Source organism: Lathyrus oleraceus, chromosome 2 (genome assembly GCF_024323335.1).
Source record: "Lathyrus oleraceus cultivar Zhongwan6 chromosome 2, CAAS_Psat_ZW6_1.0, whole genome shotgun sequence".
NCBI lineage: Eukaryota > Viridiplantae > Streptophyta > Magnoliopsida > Fabales > Fabaceae > Lathyrus > Lathyrus oleraceus.
In genome coordinates this window covers 18766089-18776625 of record NC_066580.1, presented here as the reverse complement: position 1 = coordinate 18776625, position 10537 = coordinate 18766089, and positions in this window count along the sequence as shown.

The following is a 10537-nucleotide window of genomic DNA, read 5'->3' as shown; positions in this document are numbered from 1 at the left end:
TCGCTAAAGGGATTCATAGCTCTCGCTCAACTCATCTCGCTCCCTTGAAATGTCACCAGAGCCTAAAACATCGTCATTTCCATCATCTACAATATAATAAAAGGAGCCGACCCTGAATAAAGTACGGGAAGCATCTGCAAAAAGGACATGTTTGTTAGTTGTAGACAATCCCCCCCAAAAATTTGGGTCTTTAGAAGCCACGACAGTAGAAAACTCCTCTTGGGTGCTAGGTATCCCGAGTGGAAGAATAGAAGGAAGTCGGGAAAAAGAGTGAGAGCTTCCTGCTCTCCATCCTTTGAAAAACGAGCATTTTTGTAAGAACATCCTTCAACATAAGTATATAGATTATCGTCCCAACTCCTCAGGGCAGGGGAAAGAGGCGGTGAAAGTTCCTGAGAAGAAAAACCAACTTCTGCAGTAGTCAGACGACCCACCTCAGGAGTTATGACTGGGATATTAGTTGTAGTCACTAATGAGGCATCCACCATAACATATGTCCAAGTATTTGGAGTAGAAGTAGAAGCAACAAAGGTGCCACAGACACCCGGATAAACAAGCTGGTTATAAGGCCTAGATCATTGACGAGTGCCGAAGCTTTCCATAATTGATCCAATTAATTCATGGTATCTACAAGACACAAGTTACACTATAAAAAAGGGTGCCCTGATACCCATCTTCACTGAAGCATTTTTGTCTCTCGAAATGATCAGAAGCATTAACTATCGCGTACGTATTTATTCACCTTTTCTTTTACTGAAAAGAAAGTAATTTACCGGGACGAAATCCTTCTTCATATACAAGCCTCTAATACCTGGCATATAAATCCTCTTTCATCTTTACTTCCTCAAAAGACAGAGGAGTTAGCCTGGAATGGTACGAAGGAATTGGCCGATGGAAATGAATTTTTTACTAGTACTTCAGAAAACCCCATATGCAAGAGCAGGAACTATAGGCTAGGGCCAGAGACGAACAGAAGGCCATATGAGCCTCAGAAGTGATAGGTTTCACCAATATGAAATGCTCTAGGAAATCACCCCAATCATAGACAAAATAGCTAAACCAAGGTACTGAAGGACAAAGGGAAATTAATCCTTGAATCGGGCATCATCCAGTGAATTATGAGCTACAGAAAAAAGGTCGAAGAAGAGCCTCAATGAAGATTTCCTAGACTTGTTCTTGGTGCAAAGCTTGAACACGTTCATGAAAGACCATTCTTTAGGATGGACTTGAGAGAGGGGAGTTTTCAGATGGTCCATCATGGGCACCTCAAAATTAGAGAAGGGAAACCGTATCCCTAATCTGGTGAAGACTCGTACAGAGGAACCAAATAACCCTTGAAAGAGTTGCATAGCCTCTCTTCCGAGCCTACTGGTTGAATCGCTCAATCTAGGTGATTACCAACTATGATGTCAGCTTGAGTTACAACATTGCATGCTCAAAACAGAACGAGTCCCAATTAGTTTGGCAGTCACCCAATGGTATCTATTAGCATTGGTCGGCTCAATTAGTCGAAGACCCCTACGGGCCAGTACATCAGCTCTATGATGGTCACTGGGACTAGCCCAGAACGCAACATCAGGCCACCCTTAACACTCCATATGACGAGCAATTTCAAAATCCCTAGTGTCATGCCCAGTTACTCACTGATACATTTTGAAAAAAAGACCGACATGTTCCCTCCTCTGATGAGAACATCTATTTCTACCTCAACCAAAATAGGATGAGGCATGGGTCTCTCGACAAGGGTTTTGCCCCCGTCAAACTTCGATGGGAACAAAGTCTCTGAGGAATCCCTAGAAAGAACTTTGTCTAAAATATATTCTCTAGAAGACCATTCATTTTTAAATTATCACTCAAAAGGATGACTTCTAGTTTAAAATCCTCTTTGACAAAAGGTAAGGTATACGATTCACACTTTGTTCCCATTTTTGAAGATGTACAAATACTATGCTCGAAGCCACACTCGATGATAAAGGGTTATCGTTCATATTAACAAAAATGCAATAAATACTTAAGTAAAAGCTGAGGTGAAGAAAAGGTACCTTAAAATATAAGGGTGAAAGCGATCAAGTAACGAAGAAGGCCAAAAAGTTGGAACGCTAATGCTTTAAAATTATGAATGTGCAACGACAATTACTCTAGAAGAAAAGTGTTCTCAGATAAGAGGGAAGGACTAGAAGAGACAAGGGAAAAATCAGTCTACAAGATAGCTAAAACACTTCTCCATGATCTCTCTCTATCTTTATATAGACAAAGGCAATTAAACATATCCAATTAAAAGCATGAAACAAGGGTAAATCAATGATCAGATTACATCGAGGGAAGACATATATACTCAAGTGTAATTAAGTACATATAAAGTTATGTTACGCCTCCCCATACCTTTTTAGGTCACACGTCAAAAAAGAAATAGTGAAACGTCTTAATAATGGGATCACATTTAATGCTCACATCCTCATCACACTTTGGCAAAACCAAAGTGGTGCATGCCATCCGACGCCTAGACAAACATTCTCATGGGCCGTCCACGACTACTAAAAGACTCCCATGGAATTCCAAGTTCCCGACGAGTCTTGGGGGGAAATATTATGTGTCGGCCAAAGGCCATGGACACATCGATATGCGCCGGTAAAAGGCCCAATAACACGAGGCCCTTTAATTAACTTGCTCTGTCAGGCCAACGGTATAAATACCTTCATAAAGGGTTTTCAGGTACACAATCTCTAATCTCCACTTTTATTACCACTATTTTGAATCCTAAATTGACTTGGGCGTTGAAGTGCTAACGATGCAGGTACCCCCTAGGTCCATCATATCGAAGATAACAAACACCGATTAACGACATCGTATCAAGATCGACATCTCTGGTTCAAGAAGCACTATGATCGTGACCTTCGATCCATGGTGTCACGTCGTCGTAGTGTTATGGAAGATTTGTTTTGTCGTAGTTTCTACAATCTTCTCCATTTCTAGTTCCGCAACTGAAGACCATTCGTTCAAGATTTTAAGAAATTTTATCAGTATAGTTGAGGATCGACCGTTTTTCCATTCCTACTTAGGGAGATTTGTAAAGTTGTTGACTCTGATATGGAAAGAATAAAGGGTTGTGTTGTTTCTCTTCAAGCTTGGAAATTTACTCGGATGCCATTTATAGACCCAATCAGTTCAATGATACCAACTCATCCTTATGTTTTAAGGTAAATTTTTATTTCTTATTTTTATTAAATTATTTAAAATTTTGTTTCCTCAAAGTGCTTAAATTATTTTTATTTTCATTTTTGTACATACTGGGTGCCACTGAAATGAGCTATGTCCATAACTCTCATCACTATCTTGTTAGTTACCTCTATATGATAGATCACATGCAGCCAGACAATATAATATATATGTCTTTACTATTTCTCTATAATTTTTTAAAATCAATTTTGTTACACTAATATATTATATTTATACTATAACAGTTTATATGGAGGTCATATATTAACTTCCCGCTACTGATAATAATAATAGCTTGATTTGGAATGCAACAACATATTTCATACGCTTTTGGATCGTTGAAATGTACCAGTCTGATATGGTGAAATTGCAATTAGAGTACCAACAAGATATATATAACCCACTTAAATGTTTCAAAGAACATCATGAAATGATTATGCAAGAGTCAAGGAATTATAGTTATATCGCATTATACAAAGAAGTGATACGCGAGTGGAAAAACCGAGACAAATATTGCTTGAGTAAATATGTATTTGAGGGAGAAATGAAGCCAACTCATGAGTATACCCTACTATAAAATAGACCTTTCGTAACACTAAATTACAATGGTTTGACTGTTAACTGTGGTAATACCTCATTTTTGGGCGCGCTTTGTTTTTTTTTATATTTACGGAAAAACATTGCACTATGGTCAAACTTATTAACCATGATTATACATTTATAAAGTTATAGGGTTCGAATTTCAGCTCCAACAATTTTCTATTTTTTTGTTACAATGAGTGTTGTCCTTATAATATGATATATAAATTAAAATTGAAATACATATCATCATAGTTGTTAATATCAAACATTGTGAAAGTCATTATATTTCATCCCGGTTTTTGAATACGACCCTGGTGAAATTTTTTACCCGTATATAAGTGAATTACCTCTTGCTTCTTGGCAGTATCGTCGTATCTCTCACATTAAAACCCTAGCACACATTTCCTCTCTTCTTATTCGGCATTAGCTCTCGCTTCATACATAAAGTTATTCTTCTTATTCCTTATTCTCTCATTTTCGTGTATGTTCTTGTTATGATTCACATGTTTTTCACATGATTTTTTTCTTATTCGAGAGTTCATAGGTTTTTTTGTTGTATGTTGTTGTATGTTATTTGTAAAAAGGGTTTCTCTTCTTATTCAGATTTCAGATCCTTCTCTCAAATTTCATATCTTTCTCTCAACATGAATAGTGGGAGCAACCAACCTATCCATGAGATTTAGGTTACAAAAGGGGTTATTGATATGGTGGAGTTATGGTTGAACAAATCTAAGGAATTTGAAGTTGTTAGGGATCACATTAGTATTGTTGAACCGTCTGGTGGAGAAGTCTATAAGAAGATTCTTTTCAAGAATCTTAACCTAGAAAAGATGAGGAAAGTAGAGGCTATTATGAATGACCTAATGAATCTGGATGCAACTGATTCTGAATCAGATTCTAAATCAGATGAAGACCTTGAGAACGACACGAATTCAACTAGGCATGAAGATTGAAGACCTTGTTATTTTCACATGATTTGTTGTTGGTTGTTGTTGTTGACAAATTTTTGTATGTTGATAAATTTTTGTTGAATTACAATGTACTTCTACTTTATGATAACATGTTGCTTTTTTACAAGTTTGTAGTTTTCTCCTCAATTTCATACTCCTTTTATCTTACAAGTTTGTCTTAATTTTCCAGAAACGGTTAGTTATCAAGTTATTTCAATCTATGTTAATTAAAATTTGTGAGTTTGTGTTGTTAGTGAGTTTGTTATATCATATGTGATTGCTTATTTCACTAACCCCTCATTGAACTTGCATTCATTTAAATTGATGTTTGAGATGATAATTAGAAATATTAAACTATTTTGAAAATAACTTAGACAATCCAATATTTTTCGAATTGCATGCATCTTGTAATTCATGATTTCCTCTTTAGCCCATGGAATTTGATTCAATGCCATAAAATTTTCAAAATAATGATGATAAATGGATGCCAGTTTGAGTCTTTCGCACAAAATTTGATGTTTGCAAAGTAGACTTGAGAAAAAGAGGAAATCAAATTTGTGTGTGAAATACTTAGAAGACATCCGTTCATCAGCTTTACTTTGAAGAATTTGGGATTGAATCAAATTATATGGGTTAAGGAAGAAATCATGAATTACAAGATGTATGCAATTTGAAAAAATTGGACCGTTTAAGTTGTTTTTCAAGAATAATTAGAATTTTCTGATTATTATCTCAAAAATCTATTTAATTGGTTGTATATGGTTAATGAGGGGCAGGGAAAACAAGCAATCCCTTATTTTATAATAAACTCTAACACATACCATCACGGTTGGAGCAAATAAGTATGGTGAAATGTTAAAACGGAAGAATGGCGTTGCTGGAATTCGAACCAAGGACCTTTAAATTATTTCACAACAGGTGTCTTCTTTAACCGTTGTTATAAGTAGCACACTACCTATCTTATAACCATGGTCACACACCTGTTGTAGAAACCATCATACATACAATCACACGCTACCTAACAACGGACATGCAATCGTCATTATATTTGTTTCGCACGCGTCATTATGTGTGTTTTCCGTAGTAGTGATATGTCTTGGTTTAAATCACTTCCATATATACATACGCATCAAGCAATCAACTACTCAATGATCCCCGTCTTCATGGTTCTACATCAAACATGCCAGCTTCACCACAACCAACATTCTCTAACCTCCAAACCCAAAGCACGTACAACCAACCATATACATAACCATCCACATCCAATTGTTACCAACAATCATACCAATATAACCAATCAACATAACAACAACAACAACAAAAACAAAAACCATCATACACCCATCAATTCCAACAACAAACACAATACACACCATCCTAACAAACAACCTATCTTTCCAAACACAACAATAACTAACAACAAATTTCACAAACACCCCACCAACCAACACACAACACATAACAAAATCCACAACAACCATATATTCGTTCATCCCTGAACTACGCATTAATCCATTGTCGTAACTTTGATTATTCTGCCCCCCTTCAACAACCATCAACCTGCGACGTACTCAAATATTACTACACATTAGTATATTTCGACCCCACCTCATTCACAGAACTACCTACCGAAATTCCTACAAATAAGGATTTTGAGAATTTTGATCCATTCAGACTTATTGCTAACTAACTCTTCGTTTTTTAATACATCATCCTACCCGCCTACAACTTCGACCCCTCCTCCACCAACTTCAACATACCATATGGTTGTGGTATGTGTGTCCCAATTTGTACACGATGTGGAACCATAATCATTATTATAACGAAGATGCCGAACAACAAGATCCTCAAGATAATTAATTAATTTAATATTATATTTCAATTTCAATTTTTTTAATGCCTATTTAAATTAAATCTCATTAAATCTATTTATTTTTTTCATTATAAAATTTATTCTTTTTAATATATTTTTATTAATTTTATTAATTATCATATTTATATATTAATTAAAAATCATTAGTTTATTTATTAAATATTTAAAAAATATTTAAAAAATTTCATTCTAGATCGTAGGTAATTTTATGAGACTGATCTGTTCTGTTCTTTTTAATTAAAAAAATGTAAAAAGATGACATATTGAGAATTAAGTTAAAGAGTGGCAATTGAGGAAGAAAATTTCAAAAATATGACATGGAGGTCAAGCAATCCAAATCCTCCACTCTATCACAGCCCATTCCTCATTAGATTATAGTAACCACCCCAAGACATTCCATGTGGGCATGAGAGTGAGTAAGGCATGGCAGCTTTAATAGAAACATTGCTAGCATGTATTCCATTCATGTCATGTTTGGAATGCTTCTCTCCTAAAGAAGTATGTATTTTTTAATCAAGTATTCATCCCATGCAATTGTATAGATTATTGCTTTTTAACTAAGTGGGACAACAACAATAATAAAAGACATAGTTTTTTAAGAATTTGAATATTATTCAATTTTTAAAATTAAATTCGATGTCAAAATCCAACTGAAGTTGAAGTTAGAAGTAGAGTTGGGTGATCGTATGTAATTATTAACAAGTTGTAAGATGTTGCACCCAGTCGGATTTGTGTTAGTGGATAGGTAAGGTGTGCATGTCTTAAATAAATAAATAAATAAATAAATAAATAATTTATTTTTTAATAAATAATAATATTAAAATTCAATTTTGTTAAAAAAATAATAATTACTATTACTTATATAATACTAAATTAACTTTTAAGTTGTAAACAATTTAAGTGATTTTTAAAAATAATTTTAATTTATACTTCAAAACCAATTTAAGTATCATTTAGTATAATATTTTGCATTTGATAACAACATTTTTTAACGAAAAATTTATCATGGAAAAAATAATAAAGGATATAAATGTATAGTTGATTTAAAAGATAAATCTTGGACTCGTTTCAAACAAATCCACAAATTCGCATATTCTTCGTGTATAATTTACGATCTAAACGACTCAACTTATGTGAACCAAATTTAAATAAATTTTTTAAAAAATTATTTATCCCGCCTTAAATAGTAGAAAAATATCTATGGAAAGTATAAAATGTCCTTCTAATTTCGAAAATCCATTTTCGAATCCACTTTGACTCTCATTAAATTACGCTTTATTTGAGTCTTATTACCCCATGCTTTTTCAAAAAATTATTTCGGAGATGTTTCTCCGGAACTATTTCATGTACACCTCATGCATTCTTCACTGAAAATTCCTTTATTGATATAAGTTGATCCGGAGATGCATCTTCGTATTAACACCAGATAAATTCAAAGATGCATTTTTGTATTCACACCAGACAATATTTTTTACTTTTTTTAGAAATGCACCGATGAAATTGACGATGTATTATAGTTATACTATCATATTTAATTTTATTTAAATTAAATCATATGCTTTCAGAATAATATGAAAATGACATGAAAATTAATAAATCCCACACAATGAAATCAAAATAAAATACAACAGATAATAGTGCTCCTAATACAAATAATATATACTACTGCGTATGACAGACTTGGACCCCCCATGTTCCTACGCTGCATTCTATAATGCAGTGTCTCCCCCGTAATGGCATCTAGAACGTTCCTCACCTCAGAGTCATCCGAAAAATTCATCGGTCTATACTCGTGTGCCCAAGCTCCATGATACGACAACATCTAGGCAATACATCAACAACATGATTTACCCTGATCTGCTCTTCCTCTAGTATCTCCTGATGAGCTGGCCTAGATGGATCTCCCAGAGCATCAAGTGTCATATAAGGATGTGACACTCTAGAATACCACTTGATGTAGTCGAGTGCAGCATTTTGGTCGCTAAGAGCAATGGTACTTCATGCCTCATATGGTATTAGATGATTAAGATAATCATTATACATGACACCCATATCTCCACGTGTCATAGTAGGAGGAGCAGACTCGGAGGAGTCTCAGGGAAGAAATTGCATGTATCCGAACTGTCACATGACACACTCAAGCATATGAGGATACATCAGACGTGGACTGCAAGTCAACTGTCATTCCTTAATTTCCCCCTAGATTCATTAATCAATGTATTCACAAGACATTTGCATCACCTGCATATCATAACATGTATTTCTTTCAGCGTAATGCCTAAAAAGTCAACAAGAATAAAATTTTGGTTTTTTAGATAGACTGGTTGAATCGAGTTTCAATTGCGTGTAAAATTTGTGAACAAATTTTTTTGAGATTGGGCTTGCAGTTGTCTGTTTTATTGATCTACAATTCGCGTAGTTTAACTCGACGTGCTCATTTAAATTTTTCGAACTCGTTTACGTTTGCATTTTGATTCATCTAAGACTTTTCATCCAAGCATTTTTTACTGCAAAATTTGATCTCATCCTGTCTTTTTTACGAATTTATTTCGCGTAGATTATGTTTTTGTTTTGTATGTAAATTCTGATTCGATTATGTTTTGTCGCTGTATTTCTGGATTTTGTTTTGAATGTTGTATATAAATTTGTAATGATGTAAATAATTGTGTGAGTGTGTTACTGTTTTTATTTCGTTACATTTAAATCGGATTGAATCTGCATATTCGATATGATTCGTATGTCGTTATTCTTCCGAATTTTCCTTTGATATGATGATGTAATATGTGATGCATACGTTGTTGTTTTTTGTTTATCATCGCATCGAAATCAGATCCGAACACATTGTGTATACTCAACTTAATTATTTTGTCAACATCGCATTACTTTAATTTTTTCCTGATTGGGATGAGCGCGTTTTGCGTTAGCAACTTGCTAGCTGTTTTTCTCTTATTTACATGCGACATTTTCAATTTGGTTGTCGCCACGTTTTAATTCGGTTTCGTATGTGCTTATCGTAGTTTGGCATAATGTTAAATAACATTTGGCTATATTTCATTTCGATACGTGGCTTTTGTTTTTATGGTGTTATATTTTGTTGAGTTTAATTTATTTGCGATGATCTCTCTTCGCGTTAGCAACTTGTCATTTGATTGGTGTTGACATACGACGATTCAATTTTTGTTACATTTAAATCAAATTTAAATTATGTATTAGTAGCCTTTCATCGCACGTCTTCTTGTTATGGGAAATTCAATTCGCCCCCCCGCATTGTGATATCTTGATGCGTTCACACATTATGTTTGTTTACTTTTACATTAAATTATGATGAATGTGTGTTGTAATTATATTGTATGCGCTTCTATCCTCTTATTTTGTTGCGTGTTATGTGCAATTTGCAATTCGATTTATTTGTGGCATTAATTTATGCCTCGCGTTAGAGTTCGCGTCATCAAGCTAAAATTCGCGCCCCCGCGATGCAATTCGCGACTTTATGCTACGATTCTCACCTTTCATATATTTTGTAAGCATTCCACGATCGATTAATTCACTTTCAATCAAGAGTTAAACCTCGATTAATTCATAAAATACCTAATCATTTTCAAACATCTTTTCACAAATAAGATGAAAAGGGAATGTGGTGTATATCACACTTTTTCCCGAGTGTTTGGATACAAGGTGTATATCTCGACCATCCGAGAATTCATCATCCTTTTAAAACTCTTAACTCACTTGATACCAAAATCTCATTTTTATAATAAATCGGATAAAAAAAGGAACAATTTGGTGTATATCACTCTTTTCCCCGAATACTTGGATACGAGGTATATATCTCGATCATCTGAGTTTTCGTCTTCCAACCAAAAAAACTCCTAATCATATCTAACCCTTTCGCAATTAATTGGGTGAAAAAGGAATG